General features: G+C 42.4%; 1 long non-coding RNA gene and 1 pseudogene across 2 annotated transcripts; one reads left to right on the top strand and one right to left on the bottom strand.

The window, feature by feature from the left end:
* Positions 1–1,770: 1,770 nt before the first annotated feature.
* Positions 1,771–13,299, bottom strand: LOC309699008 (E3 ubiquitin-protein ligase TRIM21-like; annotated as a pseudogene). Its single transcript, XR_014280838.1, has 3 exons — positions 13,196–13,299; positions 11,066–11,166; positions 1,771–3,474 (listed from the first exon to the last, which is right to left on the bottom strand). The product of XR_014280838.1 is annotated as an E3 ubiquitin-protein ligase TRIM21-like (transcript).
* Positions 5,870–7,420, top strand: LOC309703746. The gene is made up of 3 exons (XR_014276011.1): positions 5,870–5,893; positions 6,805–6,973; positions 7,304–7,420. It is a non-coding gene; the product is annotated as an uncharacterized lncRNA (long non-coding RNA).
* Positions 13,300–13,905: the final 606 nt, after the last annotated feature.

Raw genomic sequence — 13,905 nt, 5'->3', positions numbered from 1 at the left:
AATGTTTCTAACAAATACAGTGAAGAACATTAAAATAATTCACTGTCAGTTACTGTCGCTGTGAGTTTGACCAGGTCAGCTGCTTCATTTGGTTCTGCCTAAAGTTCTCTCAGTGATCCAGTGTTTATATGATAAGATACGTGTTTAATGCAGAAAGTTGGAATTACAAGTTGGTGAGAAGCTTTTTAACAAAGGTTTGATTTAAGCTTTAAGTTCAAAGGTGAAAGAAATTTCACCTTTGATGAAGGAAGATCAAGGCTAACAAGGACATAGGTCAAAGGTCAAAATAAGGTAAGGTGAGAAAATATAATAGATATATATAATCAATCAATAAGGTGAAAATATCAGATAAAAGGGTTTTTTTGGTTATAAGGAATAAAGAGGTCAAAGGTCAAAACAAGAGACACTGGTAGAGACCTCAAATCATTGTTACTGAAGAAGGAGGAGTTCTTTAACAGTACGACATTGATAGAGTTTGTTTGTGTGTTTGAGAGTTCAGACTGAAAGGGAGCGCACAATCGTGTGTGTGTCTGCAGCTGTTGTGTTGTTGCTGCATCGTTGCCTCAGGGGGAAAGTTGTGTGTGTGTTATGCAGACTAGCAGAGACTGCAGCTGTCAGCAGCCACACACACTTTCTATTCTTCAAATCAAATCACAGTGAAACATGTTCACTGACAGCTCAGCTTCAGCATCGTCTTCATGCTGTGACTGCAGCCGTTCAACTCTGTTTGTCTTTAACCCAAATCATCACAACATGCAAATATAATCATCAAAATGATGTGACTGGAAGGATGCAGCAGTCTGTGCTCCACCTTTCTCCTCCACACCTGCAGGTGGAGAACATGAATCTCTACAGAGTTCTTTGAATATTATCCGTCTCATCAGTTTTCAGTGAACAAAACTCCTCACAGAGCCAAAATAAGCAGTTTGTATCCAACATAACTCAGCTGGACTCTGATGCTCCGTATAACAGCCACACATGAGTCTGGATTCACTCAAAGCATTGAACAAACTTTATTGGAAATGAAGCTTTTGGACATTTGTTCTCTGATATTTGCTCTTCAGCTCGAGTCTCCATCAGTGGGAACATTTCCTGATTCAACTTTTCTTCTGTTCAAATCAAACTCCATGAGAATCAAAGTGTGAATCAGAGTCCTGATGATCAGATTCTATAGAAACATGGAGACTGTAGAGGATTTACACTCAATATGTTCATTTGTTCTCTTCAATCAGAATCAGAATAGAAATCAAGCAATTCTTCCAATGAAAGGGATCGATTAATGTTATTGACAGGACAGATGATCAGAGGTGCAGAGTTTTTACCTCCATAATTCAGACTGGGACTGAAGAATGGGTGGAGTTTGTGAGTGAAGGAGCAGCCAGTAAAGGAGTAGATCAGAGCTGCAGCACCTACATCATAACAACATAGTGCAGCGGTCTCCAACCTTTTTTGCACCGCGGACCGGTTTATGCCCAACAATATTTTCACGGACCGGCCTTGAAGGTGTCGCGGATAAATACAACAAAATAAAACTAGTACCGGTACCAAAAAAAGAAAATTTATTCATAACACTCGTGAAAAGACCCAGGAAAACCGAGTAACCGATAAAAACGATAACAAAATAACGCTGGAAACCGATAAAAACCCTGAAAACCAGACATTTCACACCTGAGCCTCAACTCTCGCGGCCCGGTACCAAACGACTCACGGTACCGGTCCGAGGCCCGGGGGTTGGGGACCGTTGCTGTAGAGGATTTACACTCAATATGTTCATTTGTTCCCTTCAATCAGAATCAGACTAGAAATCAAACGGCGGGATAGATTAATGTTATTGACAGGACAGATGATCAGAGGTGCAGAGTTTTTACCTCCATCATTGATACAGGGATTGAAGAATGGGTGGAGTTTGTGAGTGAAGGAGCAGCCAGTAAAGGAGTAGATCAGAGCTGCAGCACCTACATCATAAAAGGAGACCAGACCCTCCTCATAATCCACAAACACCCCCACCTTCTCAGGACCAGGATGGAGACAGAGACGGACTGAAGGGTCAGCAGCAGCTTTGTACTCATTTCCATTTCTCAGTGCTACAGTCCAGAAACCATCCTGAGGTCTCACTGTGATGTTTCCCTTCCTGTTGATCGACTCTGTGGACACTCCTAAATCCCACTCAGTCTTTCCTTTAACCTGAACCTCAAAGTAAAATCTGCCTGAAGAGAAACTCTGCTCTCCTAAAACACAAACACAGTAAGAAAATCTCTCTGGGTTGTCTGGAAGTTTCTTCCTCACATCACTATGATAAACTTGTTTTCCATCATCAGACAGGATGAGCCAGGGATTTGCTGTATCAGGATCCAGAGTCACATCCACCTCATGCTGCTGCACCCTCTGCAGCTCAGCCTCAAACAGCTTCTTCTTCATGAGTTTCCTGATTGTCTCCTCCAGCTGAGCCACAGCTCTCCCCACAGTCCCCTCATATGATGGTGGATGAACTCTGACCTCTGTCCAGTCCTTGCTGGGTGGAGCAGCTTTCAGGGAGGAGAAGCTTTGGAGGAGGTGGAGGTGGTCTTCAGAGCGTGAGAGCTGCTCCACCTCAGAGCTTCTCTCCATCAGCTCAGAGATTTCCTGTTCCAGATCTTTGATGAGACCTTCAGCCTGTTTCTCTGTAGCTTCCTGTTTGTCTTCGATCTCCTTCATGAGCTCCTTCAGGCGTCTCTCAACAGACTCCATCAGAGCCGTGAGGACCTGAACACCTTCTGCTTTCTGTCTGTCTGCAGCATCTTTACTCATCTTCACCGACTCTGTGATCTCCTGAATCTTCAGTCGTCTCTTCTGGATCATCTGCTGAATCTCAGCCTCTGTCTTCTCCAGCTCTGCCTTCTTTCCTTCATATTCTTCTCTCAGAGGAACAAACTCGTGGTTCTTGTGGTCTAAAACAGAGCAGAGCATGCAGACACATGTCTGGTCGGTCTTACAGAACAGCTCCAGGAGTTTATCGTGCTTCGTGCACATCCTGCCTTCCAGGTTCTCCACAGCATCAACCAGCTGATGTCTTTTCAGGCCTTTCAGTGTCAGATGAGGCTCCAGGTGAGTGTGACAGTAGGAGGTCTGACACACCAGGCAGGACTTCAGGGCCTTCAGTCTGGTTCCAGTGCAGACGTCACAGGGAACTTCTCCTGGTTTGGCAGCTTGTTGCTCTGAGCTGCTGCTGCTGGCTTTCTGCTGAGCTTCACGTCTGAACTGAGCAACCATCTCAGAGATGAAGGTGTTGACCCTCAGCTGAGGTCGAGTGTAGAAAGTCTCTTTACACATGGGACACTGACAGCTCTGATTCATGTCCCAGTGCTGACTGATGCAGGTTTTGCAGAAGTTGTGTCCACATGGTGTAGAGACTGGATCAGTGAACACATCTAGACAGATGGAGCACAGAAACTGATCTTCAGATCGCAGATTGCTGGCAGCAGACGTGTCTGCACTCTGAGGGAGAAAGAAAAGAAACATTTGATTCAAAATTCACTTTAAATTTCATTTTACAAAGAGAGAAACAAGCGTCAGTAGTCTGAGGAGCTTGGAGAGAAAAGCTTGGACTTCTTTAAGTTTCTTTTCATCACAGAAGCTTCTTCACCTCATCCTCAACACGGACCAAGGAATGAATACTGCACTTTTGGAAGAACTCCCTCCCCTGCAGCCTCTTATCGTCAAAGGGACGGAGGTGGAGAGGTCAAACAGCCACAGATTCCTGGGACTGCAGGTTACATCAGACCTGAGCTGGACTCTCAACACTACAGCAACTGTGAAAAAAGCCCAGCAAAGGCTTTATTTCATTCGGCTGCTCAGGAAAGCTGGCATGAACCACCACCCTCTCACCCAGGCCTGCAGAGGACTGATAGACAGCATCCTCACCGCAGGCATCACTGTCTGGTATGGAAACACTACACAGACAGAGAGGAAGGCTCTGCAAAGAGTCAGAAAGTCTGCAGAGAGGATTATGGGAACAACACTTGCATCCATGGACCTGCACATACAAAGCTGCACATACAATCTCAGACACAACAGAGCGGACAGCAGCATCACACACAGAACAAGATTCTTCAACAGCTTCTTCGACTGTTAGACACTGAGAGGTTGATGGCTCCATGTCAGAGCACCGGCCTCAACGAAAAAGTTATCAGTCGTTCTTTTCATCTTTTCTCATTACCCACAGCTACATCCATCCTATCAGGCTGCTCACCTCCTGCACTTTCAAACGTCCACACGTAGGCCTGCAGGAATATCTGGACCACGGCCAATCACAGAGGTCCTGCCCTCTCTCTGATTGGTTTAGCCAACGATATGGGCATAAAGTGTTGTTGACCACACGGAGACTTTTCCTTTTGTTTTTGCTCGAATGGCTGGTTGTACCGGTGTGACCTATTTGTTTAGGCTACGTCCACACTAATGCGTTTTTGTTTGAAAAAGCAGTTTTCTCTCCGCTTTGGCCTCCACACTGAGACGGCGTTTTCTCTCTGCTTTGGCCTCCACACTGAGACGGCGTTTTCTCTCCGCTTTGGCCTCCACACTGAGACGGCGTTTTCTCCAAGGAAAACATTTTGAAAACGAAACATTTGGAGACGGTGCGTTTGTGTCACAGTGTGAACAGTGAAAACAGAGACCAATTCAGGGTCTGCAGCCTAACGATCCTCAAGGTCCGCGTACTTAATAACCGCTAAGGCCGGAAGTGCGAGGTTTGTGAAATGGGACGGTGTAGCCTCCGTTGCGCTGCCCAGGTTGCCTAGCAACCATGATACTAACAGCTGGAAACGTTTCATACAGCTTTGTTTGACAGAAATGAAGGAGAAAATAATTTGTTCATTTGTTTGTTTGTTTCTACATGAGCTTTGATCATTCTCTGTAAGATTAAGCTTTAAAACCAAGTTAGTACAAACGTCACTAACGATCTTACGTGCTGCACAATAATGTTTAATATTTAGTATTTACTGTTATATTCCCATATATCATCGTGATGTGTTTATTGTATTGCTCTCGTTTTCTTCTGCTTGTTTTCTTTTTTCTTTCTCAACAGGTGATCCAGGTGATCGATAGATGTATTTTTTTGTCTGCTTATTTAGTTGGTTTTTGTTTTTTGCCCTTTATCCTCGTCCCTCTTCTCCGCAGTTTTTCCCCCTCTTCCTTTCTCCCTTTTCTTTTCCTCATTCAAGTCTGTCCCGTATCTAGCAAGTGAAAATAAAAAATAAATAAGATAAACAATAAAAGGTGAATCAAATGGACCATTACGGCAAGGCTGGGATGGTCAATTTGGTAAAGTAAATCCGTTGGGCATCTTTCTTTGCCTTTAGACAATAATTCTGATGCAAAAGAGCCAAACGGGACAGGCAAAAAACCCCAAACAAACAAAAAAAACCAAAAAACGTCACTAATGTCACATAACTTTGCCGACATGTGGCCAACAGCAATATTTTAATGTTCTTCGTTATTGAACATTTGCACATAAATAAGTGACATAATATTCAGTACTTAAAGTTTACTCTTCGGGCACCCCTTGTCGTTTTTTTTCGGCAAAATTATCCACACTGACCGCCGCGCTATGCATTCTGGGATATGTTGGGCCACGAAGTCTACACCGCCACAGCTTTAAAATTCAGGGAAATGAAGGACGCATTTGAGGGCCGCATTTCGAGCAGCCTTAGAATTGGGACAGCCTTCGTCGCGTCGCAGTGACGTAATCGGCCTTGAAATGCGGCCTTTAAGAGAAGGGTCTGGCTGCAGCCACTGTGGAGCTCCACAGTAACCGGATACACGTGACCTCCACACTAACCGGAAACACGTGACCTCCACAGTAACCGGATACACGTGACCTCCACAGTAGCCGTGGAAGTCTTGCAAGTTGATCGCAAAGGTTGGTTAAGTCTTTCTTATATAAATTTGCCGTTAGTGATTTCATAATTCTAGGAATCGTCTAGTTTTCTTACAATGATCATGTTGCCACTTTTTTTGCGTTACAACAACATTCCTCCTTATTTTAATGTTTTTTCATCGTGCTCCATGGCAGAGAAACACAGATATGCTTTTTCCTGGGCCTGGTTTCAGTAAGAGAGCTGGATTAACGGCTTCTGTGGGCGAGAAGAAGCAAAAAACACATTTTGCATTAGAGTATGATTTATTGTTGGCGTCAGAGATGCAAAATAACGAATACTTCAATACTGTACTTAAGTAGAATTTTCTGGTATCTTTACTTTACTGCTGTACTTTTTTGTGCCTACTGTATACTTCTTTATACTTCTCACATTTTAGCACGCGTATCTGTACTTTGTAATGCGTACATTTGTAAATCAGCCCCCCGCACGCGTGCTTTGGACGTAAGATTACTTCAAAATTTTGTACATAAATTATATTTTAGACCCTGTACTTCTTACTTCCACTTGACTAAAAAGTCGAGTCGGTGCTTTTTAAACAGAGGTATCTAAACTGTAGTAAGGAACGTGTGTACTTGTGACACCTTTGGTTAGCGTCAACACTGTAAATTTCGTCACAAACAGATTTATATATTTATCAATACTTCTATTCGTCATTCTTTTCTGTACAGCTTTTTTATTGCCCAGATTTTAGTTAGCCTCTGTTCAATTGACTGTTATATGTCAATAGAAACATATCTCACAGATTAAAGTGTCTTTTAAAATATTTGTGTGGTTTTTTTTTTCAAGAATTTTCTTCCCTAATCTATTACATGCCAACTGTAAATTGTTATTTCTGCTAAAACCTTAACTTAAATGTGTATATGGTGTTCATCTGTTTCTCTCTGTGTTTTAGATGCACATATCAATCTGGAATTCGGGCTTAAAGCCAGAATTGCAGGAATGCAACACGTGTTGCAGAGGACTCTTTCACTGCCCTCTGTGCCCCACTTTCAGCCCTACTGTCAGGGCAAAGATTGAGGAGCATCTAAGTGTGCATATAAAAAATGCTTTGCCTTTCAAAGGTATGTTTGTATTAAATATACTTTATAGTTATAAATATGCACTTTTTTAAGCACTTCTGCAGTATCTTTGTTGACTTAAAAGTTGCTGTTGATATTGTACAGTTCAGTGCATTCATCTGCAACAAAAATAGTGTTTTTATAAAATATATTTTTATTTACTTTTCACCACTTTCCTTGACATAAGTTTTGTGATCCATACCATTTTTCTTTCATTATTGAGGTTGGCTTGGATGTTTTTGTTAACATGTACAATCTGATTGTTAGACAAATTGATTGCATTCTATACAACTACATTTAAATTACGTTTGTTTGTTTGTTTTTCTCTTACAGATAAAATGATATGCCGGTGCAGGCTGCCTTGTAGGACAACAGGACACTTTCACCGCCCTGTCTGTAAGATTACAATCATACGGCGTGGGGATATGGCAAGGCATTTATTGTCTTGTCAGCATTCTTCAATGCCAAGTCAGCCACCATTATCAGGACTGCTCCCTGCTGAACTCTTCGAGGAGACCCGTATTCCTCCGGCAGTACTCTTCGAGGAGCCCCGTCTCCTCCCCAAGGTTTTGTATTCGGTATCTGAACCATTTTCTGAGTCTTTGTTAGAACATTCATATGCTCTACCCTCTGTGTTCAATAAAACTGCAGCTGATGGAAAGTCCATGATAATGACATGCCCTCACTGTGGCCTTACTCTTCGTAGCTCTGGCAAGCTATTTGCACACTGGAGAGAGGAAGCCAAAGCTGTGCTTGAAGGACAACACGTGCCCACTTTCAGACTGAAAAAGCGCAAGTTCCAGGAAGTCAGTCAGGTCAGTATTCACTTTAAACAGTAGTGTAATTACATGGTTATTGACATTTGAATAAGTGTTAAAAAACTGTTCTGCAACAGAGAAATAACTATGTTTTCATCCCCATTTGCCAGACACAGGAGCCAGCAGTTGTTGAAGATCTGCGTCCTGCTGAGCAGTGGGTTGTCCAAAATAAGGCACTTTTCTGTGGACATGTAACAATGCCCAAATATCTGTCCTTAAATCAAGGGGACCAGCAGAGGGTCTTAAGAGACATGTCAGAGGAAGAAGACACTGGAGCAAGGGACTTGTTCCTCTTTGTTTTTCAGTTTGCAGAGGACATGGAGCTCTTTTTGAAAGCATGTGCTGATGAGCAGGGACTAAGGGTCAGTGCTATGTTTGACATGTAATGGACAAATGAAGGCACTGGCTGTGTTTGTTTGTTTGTTTGTTTGTTTAATATGTTGTTGTTGTTGTTTTTTTGTTTTGTTTTTTTGCGTAGTACAAAATTCCAATTAAACTTATTTCAAAATGTTGTTCACTTTATTCTGTGTCCATACTTATAATAAAGGATTACAGTGTAACAGCATTAAATGTAAATGTAACAGCATTTTTTTTGAACTTGTATTTTCAAAATAAAAAGCTTATTGTTGATATTAATAGTAAAGAATTGTAATCAATAATATTTTTTATACATTTTAAACATTAACACTCTGGGCTCTATCCTGGCCATCTGTGGACACTTCACTTATTCTGTTTTTTGACTACTGCACTGCAGTGGACCAAAAGAATGACACGGGTTTGATCTTAAGGATCTAATAGTTGTGTGTGTTGTGCATGACATTGCCACACAAATATGTATTTGCAAGATAGAGTAGAATAAATTATGACGCATGAAATATTACACAGGCTGCAGTGAATTTCTGTTGATACAGACTGTTGAGCTTTGAGTTTCCCAGTCAAACTTAGCTTTGAAGCACCTGCTAACAACACTTTTACTCTTTTACATTTCATAACAAGACACCATAGCCAAAATATTAACAAAATATATATTATTAAAAAATTCAAAGCTGCACATACAGCAACAAACACCGTTAGTAAATGTGTCCTGGAGTTTATGCAGGTGCAGAAAGTGCTGCTGCTGTAAGTAAGCCTAACAGCTTACAGATCACTTATTTTTCTGGAAAGATGGTAGGAAAGGCATCACTGCTCATTTCTACAGTCTCCCAGCTCTTGGAATACAATCCCTTTGTACCATGAAACCACTTCGCAGTACTAGGAGTCCACTAAAACCTATAAAGAGAGTGATCCTGGAAGAAATGGGGCACACACTAGTGACCTCAACAATTGCAAGACAGCCTTTTCCCCGATGCTCAGATGGGGAAAAAAAGGAAGTTTCATGAAAACATTAGGACTTTAGGTAATATATAACCTAACTGGCTATAAAGAGTAAAACATTTAGATACAATTTTGATTTTGATGAAAAGGACTGGTGCTATTTTAAAGAGTCACGTCGGTAAAAGTAGATAAATGTTTTAAGAAATATACATTTTATAGCATTTTGTGAACATACACAAAAAGTGGCCATTTTTGGCAACAAACAAGCTGAGAGAGTTTTATATTTTTGGCTCTCCTTGAACAAAAATAATAGTGCATAATAATCAATGTTGATGTTAATCAATTAGATGTCCCAGACTCTACTATTAATAATACAGCAACTCCTCGTTTATCGCTGGTGTTACGTTCAAAAAATAACCCGCGGTAGGTGAAATCCATGAAGTAGCCAACTTTATTTTTTTACAATTATTACAGATGTTAAGACTGTAAAACCCCTCACTACTTGCTTTATACACTTTTCTCAGACAGGCATGAACATTTTCACACTTTTCTCTTTGTTTAAACACTCTTAGAGTTCAAACCTTAGAAACACAAGTCCAGTATTATGGAATGAAACCTAAAGGTGCATTTGAGGGTGCAAAACGTTTCGTCGGCATTGTTGTGTTTGTTTGGGAGAAAACTTACAAACATACAGTACAGCACTTCAGAGTTACACTGCTAGCGAAGATATATGTAAATTCGACAAGCTAAACGCATTCTGTACTGTACAGCAGGAGTCCCCAACCTTTTTGCACCACAGACCACTTTAATGTCAGACAATATTTTCAGGGAACGACCTTTAAGGTGTTGCGGATAAATACAACAAAAGAATTAAAAAAAGAAACTGTGGTATTTTGTAAATATAATAATAAACGTGACTTGATCTGTGCGCCAACAACAACGACAACGACATCCTCCTCTCTGCTTTTTAACGCTCTCTGGTTGCTATGGTAACGTGTAAATAGTTCTTTCAAAATAAGACACACAACTACAACCATACATTTCACACCGGAGGATCAACCCTCGCGGAACGGTACCAAAAGACTCACGGACGGGCCTATTAGGGACCGCTCCTGTACAGGAGACACTGGACTAGATTGATTGACAATGGTCTACAGCAATCAGAACGCACAACACGATGTACTGTAAAACAAATAATAAATCAGCGAAACAGCAAGTGTCACTTTTGGCCACGAACAATTTAGGGGATGGTGAATTTTTTTTGAACAAACCCAGAGTGTTAAAAAAAAACCCACTTAAAACCATTTTATAGTAACAAAAACGCAATTTAGTTTTCGCTGTCAAAGTTGATTTAACCGAAGTTACGTGTTTCCGGTTACTGTGGAGCTCCACAGTGGCTGCAGCCAGGTGCTCTTGGCCTTTAAGGCTGCAGACCCTGAATTGGGATACAGCCAGAGACTTTCTAAAACGATGACGCATGTTAGTCATGTGACCAATTAAACAAAGGTATTATACAGCTGTGTTTTGACAGTCCTATTAAAGATGAATATCAGTCTGCACATGCTCCACAGAGCTTTTCTTCAAATTCTTTAATTCTCTCTCGGTTTTGCAACTTTGTACTTTTGTGTTACTCGCAGCAACAACTCCACCTCATTGTTAGTCCATTTTAAAACTCGGTGCTTTTCCTCCACCTTTCGCCGCGACGTTTCAAACAGCCGGAAAGTGAATAAGCGGCAGACAGAAATGAGACCGGTCGAATCGTCTTGCGTTTCACGCATGCGCAGGACTGGAACGTAAGCGTTTTCGGCCGTCTTAATGTGGACGCACAACTCTGTGAAAACGACTGAAAACACTAGTGTGGACGCGGAGCGCTGTTTTCAAATCTATCCAGGCGAGTGCGGACGTAGCCTAAGTGGCACCATGGAGAAATGAGGTGGCAGGAAGTGTGATCAGCTGCACTCACCACTGTTGCTGAGAGGAACCTGATGGACTCCAGTGAATCTTCTTTTAGAGACAAACAGGACTCGACTGCAGCTCTGCTGCTGCTCTCTCACACTTTCACTTCTGCAAAATGACGTTGGGCTTCTTGTTTTTCAGGTGTTGCTCCGCCTGTACTCAGTGACTGTGTGCAGCGGGTGGAGGAGTGAGGAGTGGTGTGTGGGTTCACACAGTAATGACGGCCTCAGGTGATCAGGAGAAACTCACCTGGATTTCCTTTTTCCACAGCAGACTGAGAGCTTCAGGTGGACCCTGAAGGAGGTCTCAGACACAGGTGGTAAAAGTACACACAGTCTGTACTGAAGTAGAAGTACTACTGTTAAAAATACTCCAAGTACTAATTCAACCTCTTTACTCAAGTAAAAGTAAAAAGTACTGGCTGTGAAATGAGAGTAAAAAGAGCTGATTGAAGAACATTTCTAACACGTGTTTATACAAAGCTAACTGAACCATGTGCTGCATCAACGTGATAATAAAATAATATTATTCACTTTGTTTCTAATAAATATTCCCAGCTTGAATCAGACAAGTTGAACATGAGCAGAGAAAAAGAAGGAAATCCAAATATTCCTGTGTTCAGTTTTCTCCATTTACAGGCCGACTGTGCCTCTAAACAGGAACATGAGCAGGAAGAGGCTGAAGTGGATTCAGCAGGTGGAGGATGCCTAACATCAGCTGGAAAGATTTACTGTGACGTTTGTTTGCTGTTTTCGCCTCGTGCACGAGAACATCACCAAATAAACTCCAGACAGTTTTTAATATTTCACTGTTCAAGAGCAAAAAGACTGACGGACTGTGTTTAAGGCCACCTCACAAATGTCACACATGAAATATTCAGTGTTTATTTGCTGGTGTTGTGGAAGTTTTCCATTTAAATAAAGCCTGCAGACGAGCGGTGAGCGGTAGCTAACATTCTTTAATCCAAACACACAAAGAACATACAAACAAGCTTGATGAAGTCCCTACATGTCCGCGGCACAGATGGTCAGCAGAGTCTCCCTGAGCCTAGCATGGCTCTCAGTTAAATACCTTCTCCAGGAACAAAAGGCAGTGTGCAGCTGTTTCACACTCTAAGGTTCACACTCCCTTGCTTCTTCCCAGAGTCCTCGAAGAGACAAAAGACTCCTGCTTCTGTAAAAGTGTTTATGTGGTATTATTCCACTTGCCACAAATGTCAGTGTAATGGGGAAACAGCCCCCCCCCCTCTCGGTGTGGCTGGTTAGGTGAGACTGGCTGCAGTAGCCATACGGGAGGTGAGTTGTATTGTTCCACACACACGATATAGCTAAGTAGTACAGACACATAAAACATGTTTGATTAGCTGACGAGCACCGAGTGTAATAAGTGCTTAGTGGACACATGTCCAACACCAGTTTTATGTACTTTTCATTTGTTTATTAATGTGTGAAACTGTATGCTAAAGTGGAATGCTAATGAGATGTTCTGCCGTAGTGTGCTGTGCGGAGTGGTGTGTGGCGAGCCATTTGCACTGATACAACACCGATGTTTCCATTCAGGAAATAAAGTGGCAACGATCGATCAGAGACTCCTTGTCTTCTTAAAAACACAACGCAGAGGTGAGGAGTCTGTTTGGGCCGAACTGTTGCAGCGGGATGAAGCAGAAACTGGTTACACTTCCCTCAACTTCCTTACTAGACCCCCACCATTTGTCTTAAGTATGAGTGTCAGACATGTTAAAATCCAGTGGCACCAAGGCATTACAATAACGTGACCAGTAGGCGGTTGAGTTTCAAGATGGCGCCAGTGTGTGTGGCTCGCCGTCTGGCTCTTCCTCTGTTGTGTTTGCTTATGTTGTTTTTTACTGCTAGAGTCAACTCTCTTTTAATGTACAATCGCCAAAAACTTTTGGACCTCCGACCAGTTGCCAGTGATCTTACCAATACAACTTATAATGGACATAAGGCGTTACCTCCATTCCTGTCTGGGATACCAGCTAACCTCTGTCGGACCCTGGCCCCAGCCTCACGGCGAAAGCGTTTCAGACGCCGGGGCAAACGTAGCGGTCTACTCGTGAAACTTAAGGCGTACTTGGTGCGCTCTTCTCCGGCTCTTTGGAACGAACGTGGATCGGTACCTTGTCATGCCTTTTCTCCGTGCTCTCTGGAGCCCATCGATGCCTGGCTGGTGCCCGTTGTTGGCTCGGATCAGATGTCCCAGCCACGAAAGATTTCCCCTCATCTTCGTCGGCACGGTGCGAACCTACAGAACCTGCGGCCGCTGCGTCGGGTCTCGCTGTCAGCCACGAACACGCTGACCTCCACCAGGATTGGATTGGTGAACACTAGATCGCTGAGTAATAAAACTTTTATTTTAAGGGATTTATTTATGACCCAAGGACTGGATTTCCTCTGTATAACTGAGACATGGTTGAGGGCCGGTGAGTCCAGCGCTTTTACAGATCTCTTACCTGATGACTGCTGCTTCTTAAACTCTCCTCGAATATCAGGCAGAGGAGGAGGACTAGCGGTTGTTTTTAAGAAGCAGTATAAATGTAAACCACTGCCATTATTAACCTCACCTAGTAGCTTTGAACTGAGCATGTTTGAGCTAGGTCGCGCTCACACAGTGCTCTGTGCTGTGGTTTACAGACCCCCAAAATACAATAAGAACTTCTTAAATGACTTTTCTGATCTGTTGGCTGAAATTATGCCAAAATATGATCATGTCCTTATTATTGGGGACTTCAATATTCATGTGTGCTGCCCTGACAAGCCAATGGCAAAGGACATTTTAAATCTTATTGACTCTTTTGATCTTGTGCAACCTGTGTCTGTGCCTACACAA

The sequence above is a fragment of the Aulonocara stuartgranti genome, assembly GCF_965226115.1.
Source record: "Aulonocara stuartgranti genome assembly, chromosome: 3".
Taxonomy (NCBI): Eukaryota; Metazoa; Chordata; class Actinopteri; order Cichliformes; family Cichlidae; genus Aulonocara; species Aulonocara stuartgranti.
Note: the sequence above shows the minus strand (reverse complement) of the source record. Positions and strands in the feature narration are given on the sequence as shown.